Below are 18,804 nucleotides of genomic sequence, written 5' to 3'. Positions count from 1 at the left end.
AAATGTCTACATTTTTTAACATAAAGCTTTCTCCATCTCGTTTGGAATCCTGCCACACCTTTGCATAATGCCAAGCCCTTAACTGTTTCAAACCAGAAGCATCTGAAGAAAGAGAAAATGAAGTTTATGATGACAACAGTACAGTACCCTGTGATCCCTAGCACAAGCAATGCCAGCCTTATCCAGAATCCCAGAAAGCAGCTTCCTGCTAAGTGATCCACACTACACTTTGTTATACTCCTGGCTGCAGCATTCCCAGATTTCACAGTTCAAGGAGTTAATTTGTACTGCTCAATCCAAGAAGACACAACTTAGTCATGAAGGAGGCAGGAATACATATGCCAGAGCTTTTACCAAGTTTTACACTGAAGGTGGGGAGGCACTGACCCAGATTGCCCAGCAGGGCAGTAGATGCCCCATAACTGGAAGCATTCCAGCTCAGGTTGGATGGGACTGAGCAACCTGCTCTAGTTGCAGATGTCCCTGCTCACTGCAGAAGGGTTGGACCAGATGAATGTTAAGGTCCCTTCCAATCCAAACCAGTCTGTGAGCTTTAACAAGGGCACCTGTAGGTACACTCTGTTGCTCACGAGGAGGCAGATGTTAAAGTTACCTCAGCTGTGATGAAAGGGGAAACCTGATGGATGGTGTTATGGAGTTGGTCAACGACAACAAAACCTGGTAAGTGCCTTTCTGTAACCGCCACACAAACACACAACATGGTACAAAAACATTTTGGTTTACTAGACACATTCTACAAAAAAGTCTGGTAAGGCACAAGGAAGTCAAGGCAAGTGTTCAGGAACCTCCACAACAGAACAGGGGAGAATGGCAACCTGCCCTGTGCCCCCTACACCCCACAAAGGTATAAAGACAGAATTTGGCAAGTGTAGGCAATTAATGCATCGGGTTTTCTGCAAGAGGAATAAGAAAAAAAATCAGGAACTCCTCAGAAGAAAGGAAATTTTTTTTCCTCAAAGGAAACAGATACACTTGCAGAAACTGAATCAGATTATTGAAAAGAAAGACAGAAACCCAGCAAAGCACAAGGGAAAGAGGCACAATGAATATAATCTGCAAGAGGAGATATGAATATTAATGAGTATAAGGGAAAACAACTATCATTTATGAGAAACAGCAGAAAGACAAGGAAATTGCTGGCCAGCTACTTAACTCAGACTTCAGGGAACATCTGGCAATAGAAGATACTAAGATGATCAAACTGTAAAATGTTAAATTAAAAAAATCCTAATGAAAGGAAACATGAATGCTGGAACTGCCAGCCTGGGAGGACCTACAGCTGCCATCCCTCAGCGTATTCTCAAACTTCCAGGAACAGGCCACTGGTGCAAATACTGTAAATATATTTGATTCTACTCCTTAAGGATCAAATGGCCTCATGATATTTACTGCAGACTCCTCTTCTGATTTTGTAGGCTGCAATGTAAGAGAGCAGAGGGACAATTCATACGCAAAACTATCTGTTAAATTGTGGGAGAGACAACTGTCATTACAAACCTCCAGGATTGCAAAATCTGAGCAAATCCACATTCATCTTACAGTTCTGTATGATTTGCTCTATGTAGCAGTATTACAGAACTGAGAGAGATATGTAACATTAACTCTATCCTGAAGATCACAAAACATTCATTTATTGCTTCAAAGAACATAGGACTGAGTAGCTTCAGAGAGACTTCAGGTACTTTTCGACATTCACTTCCTATATAGATGAACAGAAGTCACTTTCCTCAGCAAGTTACCTACAAGTTCAAATTGAGCTCTGAAGTGAAAATTTAGAGAAGCCTTGATGAGATTTCTCCTGTTCTGAGAGCCAATATAAAGAGCCTTTCGGGGCTAGATGCAAACAAAAAGCTTAACATATATTTTGACATGAATTTCAAAAGCACTACTTGAGTATTTTTACACGTTTGGAAAAAGAATTAGCTACTGAGGAAAAGTGCTAGAAATCCATTAGCCTGCCTGCATCCAATGACACACATACAGAGAACACCCCAACTCCACCAGCAGAATGACTTCATCTAGCCCAAGTCATAAAGACTGGAGCACATTAAAAAGAAAAAAAAGGCATAGATTTCCCTGAACAGGAGAAAATTTATTCTGTGATAACATTCTTCTTCCTTGTGGGAAATATGCTGAGATATTGCATTACTCCTTCAATGCAGTTAGCCAATGACAAGTTTCATCATTACCTATACGTGACAATCTGATGCTTCAGAAATGAGATCTGCAATTTTGTAGCTTAGAATACAACATAACTACTGAAAAAGTATTAAATACTTCTGAGGGAACAGCATATTCTTTCAGTCATTCTCAAGACTGGATGAACAAATAAGCAACTATTTCAACTACTGCATTTCATAGAATCATAGAACTGTTTCAGCTGGAAAGGCCCTCTATGATCATTGAGTCTAACCACGGATCTAACACCAGCATGCCCCACTAAACCATGTCTCAAAATGCCATGTCTGTGGAGAGCAGTGAAGTCTCCCCTCAGCCTTCTTTTCTCCAGACTAAAGAATCATAGAATCAACCAGGTTAGAAGAGACCTCCAAGATCATCCAGTCCAACCTATCCCCCAGCGCTAGCCAGTCACTTCCCTCAGTCTCTCCTCATAAGACCTGTTCTCCAGACTTTCACCAGCTTCACTGCCCTTCTCTGGATATACTCCAGCACCTCAGTGTCCTTCTTACAGTGAAGAGCCCAAAACTGAAACCAGTACCCAAGATGCAGCCTCACCAGTGCTAAGTACAGGGGGACAATTACTTCCCTACTCTTGCTGGTCACACTACTCCTGATCCAGGCCAGGATAATAGTGGCCTTCTTAGCCACAAGGGCACATGCTGGCTCATGTTCATCTGCTGTCAGCCAGCACCCCAGGTACTTTCTGCAAGGCAGTTTCCAGGTATTCTGCCCCAAACCTGGAGCATTCATTCAGCTGAAGCGCAGAGCCTGGCATTTGTCCTTGTTAAACCTATAAAACTGACCTTGGCCCTTTGACTCAGCCTGGCCAGCTTTCTTTGCAGAGCCGTCCTACCTTTGAGGAGGTCAACAATCCCAGCCCCACCCATCCAGGTGATTGATAAAGGTACTACTGAAGAGAACCATCCACAACACTGAGCCCTGGGGAACACCACCTGTGATCAGCTGACAACTGGATTGACCTCCACTCCCCACCACTCTTTGGGCCCAACCATCCAGCCTATTCCAGCAAAGAGTGGCTTGGCCCCTCCAAGCCATAAGCAGCCTGTTTCTGCAGGAGGATGCTGTGGGAGACACTGTCAAATGCTTTGCTCAAGTTCAGGGAAACAACATCCACAGACTTTTCCTCATTCATTAAGCAGGTTACCTTGTCATAGAAGAACAGGTTTGTCAAGCAGGATATGCCCTTCAGCAACCCCTGCTGGCTGGGCCTGATCACCTGGGTGCCCTGCATATGCTGCATAATGGCACTCAAGATGATCTGCTCTGGCACCAAGGTCGGTCTGACAGGTCTGTCATTCCCCAGATCCTTCTCCTGGCCCTTCTTGTAGACGGGCATTGCTTTTTTCCAGTCTATAGTCAGCTGGGCCCTCCTGAGTTAGCCATGACTGCTGGTAAGTGATGGAAAATGGCTTGGTGAGCACTTCCACCAGCTCCCTCAGTATCCTCAGGTGTATGGCATCTAGCCCCACAGACTCTGTGTCTAAGCAGTGCAGCAGGTCACTGTCTCTCTCCTCCTGGAACTTCAGAAGAACACATTTGGAGATTTCTTTCCTTAGCCACATAGCAGTGCAGTGCATTTGGTGGTTTTCCTGAAGTCATTACATGCCCTAGGGAGATCAGCTTCAGAGTCAAAACCAGAGCTGCTAGGTGTGAATTTGTTAGCAAGTTCTGTTCAGCTAAGCAGCTAATCCTAAGAAAGGTCAGAAAGCAGCTACTATTTAAAGAAAATCTAAACAACAGCATAATCAGGGTTAAAAATAAGAGGACTGACTGCTTACTGATAGGTCATCTTCTAAAGGGAACCTACTACACCTTAAATAACACTGCATTCAATAGATTATGTCCATTAAAAAAATTAACTTTAGAGTCACAAGCCCAGCCAGAGCATGTGGCTTTCACACAGCTGCAGGACCCGTGCTGCTGGTTTTGGACACAGTGTTTGATAAGTAGGAGATACAGTGGAGTTCCAGAAAAGACAAAGTCCAAGTAACAAATGATGAAGAGAAGACAATGACTTTCAGGTATGTCCAGACAGGACACTCAGTCAGACAGTGCTCTGTATTTACTGAGTTTTCCTTTGCACCCTCTGCCTTCGACTCTCACAAGGCAATCCATCAACCTCGTGAAAGGAGTTGAGTTTCTATGACATATGGTCTTAAGTTCGCTGTTCACTTCGCTAAAATAAATATTTACATGTTACAAAACCCAGAACTACTCAGAAATCACACAACTTGGTTATATAGGCTTATTTAGCATTGCTAAAAAAAGATCTGAATATTTCCAGTTCCTCAGATACAAAATTGACAGTGTAAGTGATGTTCTACACAAAGCACAGAATCGCAGCTCAGGACAAGAGCAGCTTTACTCATTTCTGTACTCAAGACAATTTTACTGTTGCCAGCCCTCAACTGTCCATGACCTAAGTGCCCTTTCAACAACCTTCAACATCTTAACATCTCCCACAGAGGTACTCCTCAGGGCAGTACGGGTGGTCATGACTGAGCACTTGGTCTGCAGCAGCACAGGTCACCTGGAAATTCCTCAGGGTGGCCCTTTCCACACAGGTCATCTCATTACTTGCCTCATTGCTCAGGGTCACTGATACATCTGCAAGTCTATATTTCTTGTCTGAGGGTTAGACAATTGAATTGTCCTCCAAAATGGAAGGTTTCTTCCCCACATTGCCATAGTGACAACCTCGTGTGGGTACAAATGGAGCTTATCCAAGGGGCTGACACGTCAGTGTCTGCACAGACATATGCAGCTGAGTATTTATACACTAACCCAGAGGACAGACCGGTTAATCAGCTCACACTGCTTCAAATTACAGTGCTCCAAGTGCAGTTCTTGTTCACCACAAGATCATCAAGCAGCATTACAACTTTTTTATACACCAGTCAGGGGATATGAGGCTTATAAATCTGGATAGCTACTAAAACATCAAGTTAAATTAAGTCATCTAGAACTGACTGTCTTCTGAACAGTCAATCCCAAGGGTTGTACTTCAGATGCTGAAGTAATTTATATTCCCAAGATGCTAAGATCAAGTTTAAGCGAGGATCCAACACTGATCCCATATAGTTAGGCCTGAAGTGGTATAGTTATGGCTGTATCTTTTAATTCATAGAATCACAGAAGCAACCAGGTTAAATGAAAACCAAATAAAATTAAACCTTAAAATTATTCCTAGCCCATACAGCTGTGGAGACAGCTTTCCAAGTATGACCCAAGTATTACCCAATGCAGTATCATAAGATCCCTCCAGCACCTTGGCCACTGATCTTAGCAACAGCAAAGTTAACACAGCCTTACTGTTTACTATTTCTTGTCAGAATCATGCCTGCAAGAGGGGAAACCATTAGTCATTCCAAATTTAAAATACTTGCAATAATGAAGAACAGTGGCACGAAGCCGTCACCCACACAAAAGAGGGAGGGGAAGGCATACTTTGAGAGTAGACATGAGGAAGGAAAAAGCAAAAATAAAACTGAACATATCACAGCTCCCCCAGAAGACTGTGGAAGCAAAGAAACAGTGAGGGAAGAGGAGTTTGTTCATCTTCCTCTGAATGCAGAGTAGGACAAACCTGTCAGTGTCAAATAATAAAAGCTAACAACATAAAAAGGAACTACCAGAATGGAACAAGGGGGTACATCCTCTTTAAAACACAGCAATGGTGATGCCAAGGTTCCTCACCAGGGTATTATCACAGCATTTTCTGTGATCATGCACACCATGATCCCCTGCTTTCCATATTTACCTCTGGCTAGTCGGTTTAGCCATCTAGCTTGTAAACTTCTTCTAATCCTATCCAAGTCCTGACCAGCAAGGTAAATTACTAACATGCTCCACAGAACCAATCAACCAAATATTTCTGTTTCAACACCAAAAAAAAAAAAATCACTAAAGACAATAATCAGCTTTGCTTTATTTAAAGGCTTATTGGTTTATATATATATTCTTTCCATTAAAGGTGCCTACAAATCTCTCGGCAGACACAGAGGTGGAGCAATGCAGCTTGAAGAGAGACATCCCTCAGCTACCTCCAGGCAAGCATGTTTATCAGAGAGGTACAGCACTGTACATGTGAAAGCAGATAGGATGGCTCTGCTCTTAGTCTAGTTGATTTTTGGCTCTCATTAAGCACTAGATCAGGAATTTGAACTGTATATTGTTTTGTAACAAAGCCATAACTACACAACACCCTTCTGGATCAGCAGCTACCTGCCTCACACTATACACAAGGTATTACAGAATGGGAATAAATGACCAAAAATCAACATTTATTCAATGAACACCAGAGAAATAAGTGGCAGAGATGAAGAAGCCACAGAAGCCCATTTCTGCACAGCTCCACGTAAGATGCAGAAGGACACTTGCGTAGCCTCAATGTCAAATATCACTGGCACACACAAACACAAAAAATATTTGCTTGTTTGGGACCTGGCTACTAAACTGTGTACTCCTCCTTCAGCAGATAGTGACCTTCTAATGCTTCAAAATTCATTATTCTGCCCACTGTCCTCATTTCAGTATTTCAGGTATCTTTTCTCTCCCTTCCCCTTTTCCTTCCATCTCCTCTTCCATTTCTGTCCCACATCTTTCTCATGCTTACTCTAACTTCCTTTGTGAACAGCTTTTGAAAATGAGGGAGGAGAAATAAAGTTATACTCAAATTACTGCATTCCACTCAGCTGTTACAAGTCAGTGAGGGTTGAGTCTTTCTTCCTAAGCAGGTTGGTATTTGCTTCCATAAATTCTGAAACTCTCCTTTTGAGCATTCAGCATATTCTCCAAAACTCAGTAAAAACTTGTGAAAAAGTGGATTTTGGAATGCAAACAAAAAAACTGAACTCCTCTTATCAAATAATACTTAATCTTTCAAGACAGCACACATATGCTTATTCACGCTTCTTAATACATGCAGAGTAAGGAGTGGACCTCCAGATAAACTTGTGCTCTAATATCAAAAGCAACCAAGTGTCAGCATATTCTAGGCAGTTAACACACCATAATTTCTAACATTTACTTATATTATGTAACAATATGTATATTTACATTATAAAACTGTTCACGTTTATGCTCTGACCTACTTAAGCAAATTGTTTTTCCCCAATTGCACAATTATGAACCAGAGCAGAAAAAACAGACTTTATGAAGTTAATAAATCAATTCACTGTCATTACAAATTATTAACATTATTACTTCAGAGTCTGCAGTCACCTGATTATAACTTTCTATTTCAGTATTTCTAAGAAACATTATTTTGTTTGCCAATGCCTTTATTACTACTCATACACTAAACTTCTTTTAATCAACTGTAACTTCAGATTATACATTGAAACTACTGTCTCCTTAACAGAAACTATTCACAAAATCCACAAAAGCAGAACTGATGTTTTCTCCATGCCTACTCCTATCTTTCTCATACCCCAGAACACATTACATGTTTTTATGTTCCCTTTCATGGCAGCAGATAGAAAACCCAGGAAAATGCTGCTTTTGAGCCAATAAATAGTTTGCATCAAGTAACTTTGGCTACATTAAGTGTTCTGAACTGGCTAGGTCCCAGTCAAAAAATCACCTCCCCACCCCATTTTCAAAGGAAGTGAGCAACTTAAAACCAGATGCTGCCTCCATATCTAAAAATGAGCTCAAAACTCATGTGCCCCACGTTCAGATGTATGCAGATCAGCAAACATGTTAAGAAATTAGCAAGCACTTAAAAGGACTTTGCTACTTGCCCTCCCTGAGGAACACTAAGCAATCTTCCCTCAGAGGAGCGAATAGTTCTCAGTTAGAACTACGAATGCCAAAGAAAAACAGTTCAAAGGATGCAACACAGACACCCTAAAAACATATAATTGGAAGCTTTGCAAGTCCAAGTTGAAACTATTTCAGTACCAAAGATCTCGTGTATAATTTATGATCAGTCTACTTACAAACTGGACTTGAGACAAAATATTTTTGCAATTAATACTTTGAAAGTATTCAGCAGAACCCCTTTTTAAAATTCCATGAAGTAAAATATATCCAAAACCAAATGTTTTAAGAACACCACATCCAAAACGATTTAGAATGCTGCATAAGGTCTCCAGAACTTCTACCCTGTAAAGGAATAGCAAAGACAATGCTAAGGAGATCAGATAAGAATAGCTCCAGCTCCTACATTCATTCTTTCCAAAGAAGTCACTAGCAGGAATGCAGCAAATGTTAGTTTTGAGGTGCTGGTTTAACGTTTCCTCTTCTAGACTAGCAGCATGTTTTCAGGCACAAAATTAGTTTTGAAGTTTGATAGAGAAGAAGCATTTTGTAGGCACTGAAAGTCTGGAAGGTCAGTGTCACAGCACTGCCTGCATTCTTGAAAGAGAGCAGGCAATACCATGCTCTCTTGGAAATGCTGCATATTAAATACAAGCCAAAAGCCAGAGAACATTGTTTTGCATATATTTCAGATGGCAGCTTAACACATACGTCTTAACGTAGAGACTACACATGCTACCTGAAGAGAAGGTCTGTTCTCATTGCCAACAGAGATGCTAATTTTTTCATTCTGATAGCTTGACAGTTCTACACAAAATGCAGTGACCACTAGCAATGGGGATGCTGGGTTCTCATAAATTGTTGTTATGCTGAAATATTACCTGAAGCAGTTAGTCAAGACATCAGAGAGTTGTAGTTTTTAAAAGGTCACACAAAATTTTATTAGAGCTATAACTGGGATTCTCCTGCTACAGATAAATCATAGCTAAAATTCATTAAAACACAAGTTAACTGTGAGACATGGTGTTCCTTCACAATATTAGATAAATGAGTAGAAGCAGGTAGAAATGTATGCAATTTGTTCTGGAAAATAACTTGAATTAAATTCACACATGAGACCCTAGACATACAGTCACAAAAGGCATCCATTTGGACTTTTGAAATGCTGTTTGTTCATTGCCAAATACGCAATGCATGCTGAGACATAAGAACCTAGGGGCACAACATAAACAGCTGAACAAAAAAATTCTGCCAATAACTGAGAATTTGCCAAGCCTGTGAGAAATCAACGCACAGGAGGTTTCAGCTTAAGTGGAACTTAGTTCAAAGGAAAGAGAAATGCTTAAAAGAAAATCTGGAACTACACAGGATTTTTTATTTTAATAGCAGTAATACATTACACAACTTAGACATCATGGTATCAGTTACCAGGAGACTGCAATGCAGCCAAACATTCAAAACTAGGCCTTTAAAAATCATTGATCCCTCTTTATGTTAAACTACATATTCTGAAGGGCCACGGCACAGCAGCTGCTGCCAAGAGACTTGAAACTCAAACTCTACAATAACAAGGCACATTAGAGCATACCTGAATAGTTTTTAAATGCACAACTTTGAAAAATTAATAAGCACACAATTATTTTGGTACTGGTGTAAGGAGCTCACACTAATGTTGCAAGACCAGCTGAAAATCAGATCTCAGCAGAATTTGAATACGCCTTCTAATTCAGACTTACTAACTCTACAGCTGGAATACATTAATCTGTTGGATCACAAAAATTACTACTAAACTGCTGCACTGCAGAGTGCACTATTTGTGCAGAACTAGTCATGTAACTTAACCTGCGAGGCAGCAGTTCAAAGGCAGGCTGAACACAGTGCTGAATTACAGCCAGATGGGATTTGTATTTTTGCCACGGAAAAGATACAGTGAAGACAGCAGTTTTAAGACTGATGAAGAGGATCAGGGAGTTCTCACTAGTACAAAAGTAATTTCTGAAAGTATTGTCTGCTATTGGAGACTGGAGGCTTTTAAATAAGACTGACACCTGTCAGTCAGTATAGTTGTAAAGCAGAGAGCTGTCATGCCTTCAGATGAACTAGATGATCTCTCAATGTCTTTCCACCCCTTAAATCACAAATGACTGCATTGGTGGTTGAGTAAGAGCGAAGTTCAGAGTTGTTGCTTAAATAAAAACAGCCTCACCCAACCTTCCTGTCCCCAGACAGATTGCCTCCTTTCTTCTTCTGGAACAAACATGTGGGATTGGGGAACTGATCTGGTTAAAAATACATCTCTCTCCTTTTTGCCAATTTAACTTAGACCAAGCTTGTTTCTCTGTTCTGCTTCACTGTGCAGGAGCCTATCTGGAGACACCAGCTCAGAGAAGGAAGAGGCAAAAGGGGCAGTCAAAATGGGCAAGGACAATGACTGCTTACATCAGCACTCCACAAGAAGTGGTGCATGCAACTTGAACAAAAGGAACAGCAGTAAGATTTTAACAAAAATAATTACTATGAAAAGAACAGTCTATGTTGCTGGAAACAGCAGCAGAGCTTTCAGACACATGGCTGCATTAGCAGATGAGGTAAAGCACAGGAGAGAACAAAACTGCTCAGAATGTAATCATGCTAACCTTGAACACGAAAAGCACTTGGGATTTAGGCAATAGAGAAATGGTATAGTGACAAGGCAGAGGAGCAGGCAGTGGTTTCTTTGGAAGAGGGATAAACTGCAGTTAGTGATAGAATGATGCATCATGTCTCTCGCCATCTCAAGCATTCATGTGGTCACAAGTTGGGTCAGAGATAATCACTGGAAGCAATCCACCCTCCAGTTGTTATTACCACATCCTGTTGAATTAGGGATCCTCCTTGTAGCAAACAGACTTGAAGACTAAAGCAGCAGCAGGTAGGAATATCAGACATCTTTACTAGACACACAGGTAACTGTATTAGTGACATCTGACAATCGGTTGGCACACTGCCCATCAGATAGAAGGGTTGCAACCTTACAGGGCATCTACATTGACTACTTGGTGATTCAGCAAAGAAAATAGCAGTCCATCAGATCCATGCTAGTAACAGTAATGTAGGGAAGAACAGGATGGGTGCTCTGGAGAACAAGTTCAGGTCATTGGGCAGGAGACTTACATTCAGGAATTTCATGGTGTTACTTTCTAAAAAGCTGCCAGTTTGACATGCAAGGCCAGAAGAGGAGGGTAGGACAGGAAGCCTGTGATACACAGGGAAAAGATTTAGGCATGATGGGAACGGGAAGAACTTGTTAGGCATGCCCATTAGTCATGCTGGTGTCAGCCAGACTGGCATGCTAATCAGAGTTTTGGAACTTAAAAACACCTACACTACTGCTAGAAATTTCACAAGTAACACAGAGGAAGCCCAAATGCTTGGCCTCACCTGACACCCTCAAAGTAGCAAGCATGTCCAAGGCTTGATGGAAGTAGGACAAATCAATACAGGATAATACTGATAGGCTACCAGCTTACTCAGCAATTCCATCAGGAACAAACAACATCTGGTGGGGAATGCCACTCTATGTGAAGGACACAAACATTTAATGCCATAAAGTATTACAGCAGAAGAGGAACCAAATAAACATGGTAGAAAGCACAGAGACACAATCAAGTAATAAAGACATATCAAGACATATGAACTACCAGTTCACAGAGATAAGAGTTGAAACCTTAGGAAAGTTTTAACAGTGGGTAACTGAAATCTCCTAATATAAAGTAGATCTCATGCCTCATCAGAACAAGATGACTTTTTTTTTCCTTTTACCTAGCTAATGACTGCTTCCTTAGAAACTAGTGCTTGGAAAGATGCCTTTTTTGGTTTGGTTTTGAGTGGCACACAAGACTTAAAGACACCAACAGGAAATCTGCTCTATAACTGTGCCTGCATTGCAATTGTGTTTCAACATTGTAGTTGACCACAACAGGCCATAAAAATATTTAGCACACAGATAATTAATTTCAAGTTAAAAAAAATAGTAGTAATCAGTAATCCTCTCAAACCATTCCCACTCAAAAAAAACCCAAAAACCCAAACTAAACCAAAACCCAAACAAAAAAACAACAAGCAAATCAGTCATCCTAAACACACAACCCTGAAAGGAATGATCCAAATAGCAAAAATATTTTCACAGCTTGGAGGTTAAAAACAAGCCCACAACCAACAACAAAGCAAGCAGACAGAATTCTGTACTAGGATACCTGGTAAAACATTCACCACAGTTAGAAGAGAAAACAAAAGCAGTCAAAAAAATCTCAGCCCCTGCAACAAAAGCCTACATCTTGCATGACTGAATAAGGAAGGTAAGGAGAGCATCAGAGAGAGGTCACCTTTTGAAAACAAAGTTTGACTAATGGGAACAGAAGAGATTATCAAATACATGGTAGTCAAAAGTAAACAGTAAGCAACTGAAAAATGTTTGAGCAGCACCTCGAAAAGTTACTGAACTACATCAAAAGCAGGAAAACAACTAGAGAACCCAGGGGCTGTCCTGCAAATCAAGGTGAAAAAGCAATACAGGGGTTATGGCACCATTGCACAGGAGCTCACTGAACACCCTTTTCCCAGTCTTTACTCGTGAAGAAACTGGGGAGACTTTCAGGCTACCCTCACAGTACACAGATCAGAGGGCCTACATCAATTTGGATTGTGTATAGGGAAGGGGTGTATTGCATGGACAAATTAGAATTAATTTGCTTAAAACAGGCATTTACAGGACAGTTCCAAACCTGAAACTGGAAAACTGCTGGGCTACTGACTGCCAGCATTAACTCCAGTGCACATAAATGACTCTGAAGGGAATGGCACTATAGAAAAACAAATATGATTTCAAGTCCTGCAAAGTGTATGCATGGCTTCTGCAAAAGCAAAACCTACCAAAACCAAACCACTGTCCTCCAGTTGAAGCCAGCTTATAGAAACCTCTCCATCTGGGAGCTGAGCTGTTGAACTGACTGCATATCTGGGTTGAACACTGGATAGTCTTATGGAAGGGATCAATCAGGATTATTTTGGAAAAAAACTTGTGTCAACTTATGTCACCCAAGAGAGGCTCAGGACTTACTGTGACAGCCTGCATCTTCTGCTCCTACACACTGCAGACTCCTGGCAAACCTCATGATCTTAAATCATGATGAACAGGTTTGCTGTACCTTGCAATGTTTGCAACTGCGTGCTTAAAAGCACCATGATGCACCCAGATGAACTCAGCAGGCGGGGGGAAAAATCCCATTACCTTGTTTAGCCTTATATTGGAGCCTGTAAGCTTTGCTCTGATGACTGGGGAATTGGATGTAGGGCAAACAACTGGCAATACTGTTAACAGCAGATACATGAAAGCAAGCTTGTCAGATGTGATTGCTTTCCCCCCCCTCCCAGCTTCTGGATGCACTTGCAGGCACCAGTCTACCTGCTGATGGTGCAAAAGCTGGAAAAAGTCACTGGGAGCAGTTCATAAAAATGAAGTGGAAACTCCAGCATTTCCAGAGGTATCACTAGCACTGCTGCAGACAGTTGCAGGCAAATGGTGTCACCCAGGACAGTAGTCACAATCTCAGATCAGGAAACAAACCCAGGTTAATGCAACTTAAGCTGGAGTTCTTGGCAGCCTAAAATTAATAAAGGCCAGTAGCAAGGGCCCTATCTCTTCCCAGACTGCAAGGGAAGACCCAATCCCTTAAGCCAGCTCTGGCATTTAGCATGCTGAAAGACTCAGCAAAAAGTCTTACAACTCAGCAAAAAAATAACCTAACAAAAACTGGTAGAGTGTCTGCTGCTGACTTATCAAGCTGAAACAGCACAGCAAGCACACACTGATCAATGCAAGTAGTACAAGTGAGGGTGTGGGGCACACACATGAGGATGTTTTGTTTGCCACAAACATGCAGTCTCATCCAAAAGTAGCATTTACCTCACATTAGTTCCCCACACCAGCAGACTATAGTCACACCATTAATTATACCCGCAGCAGATCTGGTATGTGAGTGAAGTCAGACTGTGCAACTGCAGACCAGTTCTGTAACGTCATTTGAGTAGCTCACAGGACACAAACACATGGCACAAAACAGCTATTCCACATGAACAACATCCAAAGAAAACAAAATTCTGAAAGACCTGGAATTAACCTCAAAGAGATTACAGTGTTTCCAGAGCAAAGCTTAAGCATTTCCTTCTTCAATTTAAATACTCTTTCAAACATCAGATGAGATACAGTCTCTCCTAACTTTGTACAGCACACCTTCAGTAAGATGCCTTCACATGTCAAAAGTGAATTTCAGAACCCAGCCCATCAGCCTGGAAACACTGGAAAATAACCAGGGTGCATTTTAATTTTGATGCATCGAAACCTATGTCTTCATCTTTTGTTTTGTTTTTCCTCACTAGATACCATTTTATGAAAACAACAAGCTAATTACATCTCCAAATCAATCTTGGAAATTACGCAACATTTCTGAAGCTATCTACACAAAATTACAGCTGCAGTGGGCACCAGCAAAACACGCACAGCCTTTCCAAAGCAGTACCAGAGCTCTCTGAAAATACTGTGTGCCGCATCTCTCTCACACAAATAGATGGTATAAAATTGCCATTTTTGTTAAAGATAGTTAAGTTGATTTACTACCAAACAGCCACAACAGCTCACTATCCAGAAGCAGGCTCATGCAACCTTAATTCAGTTATTATTCTGGGACTTAACTGAAAACAAACAAACAAAAAACCCAAACCAACAAATGGCTGTGGACATCACTGACCTGAAGGGCAGTATTATTGTTATTAAATCCATACACTGGTCAGCCAATGAGGTTTCTCAAGGCCAAGCCACTCAAGGTGTATCTTTATTCCAGAAGACTAAAGATTCAACCATCCTACTGCCTATGTGCTTTAAAAAAAAAAAAATCAACACACTTGAAAGAGTAGATGGCTTTTCAAGGACTTGAAAACAGCAGAGATATTGAAGTTGGTCCTTTTTGGATTTCTTAGTGCAATGCTTTAATGTGCAAGGCCTCCTATTTTCACTTCTTCCAAGGCAGAGGAATCCAACTATCATCTCAGTCACTGACCAGCCTCATGGCACAATTATTTGCCAGACATGACAGCTGGAGGTTGGCACCTGGTTTTGTTTTGGTAACCTGTGACGGGTGGGTCTACTACAAGAGAGTTCTACTAAAGGAAGGATTTATATGCTGGACTTTGCTCAGGTACAGCCACTGGTGTAGCATCCATGCCATCCAAAGGACTCAGCTCTGTTCCAGATGACACAGGAGAACAGGACATGGCATGTTCCACCTCAGCAGTTTACCTCATGGTGTGGGGTCAAACACTTCCTTTGATCATCACTTGAGTTTCATCTCTTTGGAAGTTGCCACTCCCTCAACCACATCCAAGCCCAAAACACAGGTAGCAGTGGACATCCTTCAAGTCACAGGGGAAACCTCAGCTAAGGCGATGGGAAATAAAAGAACAACCATTTGAAAACACTGAAACAATAAAGACCTTGACAGCTGCTGAAGCAATAATCACTTACCATCTCACACTGCTGGCCTGGGGGTGTTTGGTTTTAAAACAATCACCAACCAACCCACCCACCAAAACTCAGCTTTGCTCAAGAAGCTGTTCCTATATAACAATTCCAAAATTTATCAATTTCAAGTTTCCTGACATCTCTAAGTAAATGTGTAAGCTTTGACCTCTCCAAATACCTCAGGGTGAACCTGTCACTTCAGCTCCCTGTTACTCCTGTGCTCCTAAATGGCTCCATTTCTTTGCTGTCATGAACTGCTGTCCAAACAAAACCCATTTTGTTAGCTGGCTAAAGTCAGTAGCAAAGTCTCCAATATTGCTAGTTTAAAAAAAAGTACTGCTTAACAAATACTTGGTTTGTCACTGGACTTGTCATTTCCTTGGGTTTTATTTTGGCAATGCTTCTTATTAAGTGCAGCAATACTGTGTTCAGAAAAGCAATATTCTTGTTCAACATGAACCATTACTGAGTTATGGTTCAGTTCCAATTCCATGACAAATTATTTATACATGTAACATTCTCCAAATTCATTACCTGTACAGAGCTCTATTATTGACCAAAGTTTGCCTCTAATCACCTCCACCTCAAGGATGACATAAATCTTACTCAAGCCAAAGGCAAAGTGGAAAGAACAGTAAAGGTTTCCCTGCCAAAATGAAACAGTTTATTAGAAAACAAACCCTAGTGACTAAGTCAGCAATCCTGCTAGACCTGAATGGGTCACAAAGACCCAGCTTGCCTCTGAACTCATAATGAAACAATCTGCTTCAACTAACTTATTCTACTTTTAATCAGAAGCTGCATACAGAGAGTTCATCTATCAGTTCTTAGAGGCAGGATGCTAAACTTCATCTGTCACTACTATTCTCCAATAGTAACAGTTCCCTTAAAGAAAAGCATCACAGTCACACTTCAGAAGACCAGTCCCCATATTCAGAGACAGAATCCACCAGCGACAGAACTGAACTCTTCTATCCAAACTCTCTGTGGATCATCACTAACTTCTATGACTGTACCAGAGGACATGAACAAGTTAAACAAGTTACCAACTTCTGCAAATGTCATTTAAAAAAAAAAAAAAAAAAGAGGGGGAAAGGATTTTTTAAGCTAGAAATAAACTGACAATATGATATGGAGAAGATACACGCTGTCACAGTAGCCTGATAACTGGAGACTTTCAATAACAAAAATAACATCTTTATTCATGACCTTTATCACCAGATTTCTCAATCTAGAACATATTACCAAAGCAGAAGCCACTAGGGGTCCAGGATTATTGCCATCCATGATTACCCTTCCACAGCAAAGCCACGAGAAGGAAAAAAAAACCCCACAGTGATGCCTAAAAGCCCAGATCTGAGGCAAGGAGCTCAGAGAGAATGAGGGAAATTCTTAAACTATCAAAACTATTATGCTCATTCCCAAAGGCAACACATCATATATTTATGTGATCAAGACCTATCCAAACTATTCAGATTCCTTGTCCCTACTAATCCTATTAAGGGTTACTATAAAGCCATACTGCTCCAGTAAATAGAAACTTCACACTCTAAAACTTACTGGGAGACATTCAATGTGCCTTTAATTCTGTGGCAGTACTGGCATCCAGATTAAACAGTTAGTTTGTGCTCCAACCTTGCATGATTACAATTCCTTCACAACCTACATGTTGTTGGGAAGGGTGAAGTGGATTACTGACAAAGTACATCACTTCTGGCTAAAGATATCCCAAACTACAAGATGTTGAAGAGCAGAAAAATATCTGGGAAAGTATTATTATACAGTCAGTGCTTGTACCTTCCTTGCCATCCTACCTTCTCTTTCTGCTCATTTTAATTTTTCAATATTCAGTGAATCAAGAAATCTGGTTTCACTACAGAACCACAGTTTGCTGGCTCTACCAGGGCAATAAATGCCTATCTATACCCTTCTCTCAGTTCTTAATGAATAGTGTACATGTGACTAAGATGAACAGCATGTCTGGAGCAGAAACAATTATACAACATGATTTTGGAAGGTCTTGCCTTAAACTTGCACTAGCAGATTTAACTGTCTGCCCTCAGAAAGGATGTGCTGAACAGTAGCCTAATGATACAAAGGAGGGTACTGAGACTAACAGTTTCCTCCTCAAAAGGGGGAAACTATCCTGAAAAAAAAATCCATTGAACATTCTGTGACTTCACTGAGAAGCAACAACAGCATATGAAGGATTCAAGCTAACATGAGTATGACTGTGATTCATTTCAGATATAATGGAGACTAGTTAAAAAAACAAGTTGACAATTTAGGCAAAAATATCCTAAGTTTAGTCTGCAGAGCTTCCTGGCAGAGTAATGCAGTCAAGGGAAAGAACAACTGCAACAACTACCAATTTCTCTCACTACTAACTTACAGAAAAGCAGGTTGAAGCACCTTATTGTTTACAGTAAGAATACATAGACTGAGGGTCTAGTACAGGTTTGTCCACCCTAATGACATGATCAGGAACTAACCACAAGTCTTCCGTGTCTCACTGCAGTGATTTATCGTCCAAGTCACACTTCCCTCCTCTAACAACCTGCATCTAGAGAAGTTGGACAGAACCTGTAAAACCCTAGAGACACTCAGAGGTCCAATGGCTATTCAGTATTTTTATGACAGATTATGTTTCCTTTTAGATTAATCCAATCACTTACAACTAAATAGAGACCTTATCTGCAGAACCATGTGACAATTACTGATTTCTCTGTAATGGCCTCGTCCAAGAAATTTCTGGCATCTCCAAAAGCCTAAAGAGTCACAATGTTAGAGACCACACTGGACTGTTTTAGTTTTCTTCTCCAGGGCAATTTCCACTAAACAATCTACATAAAATGACAAACAAGAAATTTTATTATGCTTATGTTGCCTAACTTTTGGATGTCCGTGATCCATACAATTCGATGAGTGCTGCCCAGCGGACTAGTTAATACCTTCCACCTCCAAATTGCAGCATATGGCCTTCTAAGGTGAAACTACATGTAAGCATATCTTCATGACTTAGCACTTTCCCTTGGAAAAACACAACCAAACAAAAAACCAAAACCCACCAAAGCACACACAAGAATATTTTTTAATCCAAGACAAAATCTCAGGGAAAACTTCACAAAGAATCAGACCTAAAGCTTCCATAATTCAATTCATGAACGCTGACAGTCTCAAGTGGGCTGCAAAAATCTACAGCAATTGTGCGAGGAACAGTTCAAGATCAGTCCATTTATTTAGAACAGACAAAAGTTCTTCAT

General features: G+C 40.8%; 1 protein-coding gene across 5 annotated transcripts in view; it reads right to left on the bottom strand.

Moving 5' to 3' along the window:
* AMMECR1 (AMMECR nuclear protein 1) overlaps window positions 1-18,804 on the bottom strand; it is a 104,915-nt gene that overhangs the window by 48,056 nt on the left and 38,055 nt on the right. The window lies entirely within an intron of this gene.

This window comes from Pogoniulus pusillus, chromosome 19 (assembly GCF_015220805.1).
Source record: "Pogoniulus pusillus isolate bPogPus1 chromosome 19, bPogPus1.pri, whole genome shotgun sequence".
NCBI classification, from domain to species: Eukaryota; Metazoa; Chordata; class Aves; order Piciformes; family Lybiidae; genus Pogoniulus; species Pogoniulus pusillus.
Note: the sequence above shows the minus strand (reverse complement) of the source record. Positions and strands in the feature narration are given on the sequence as shown.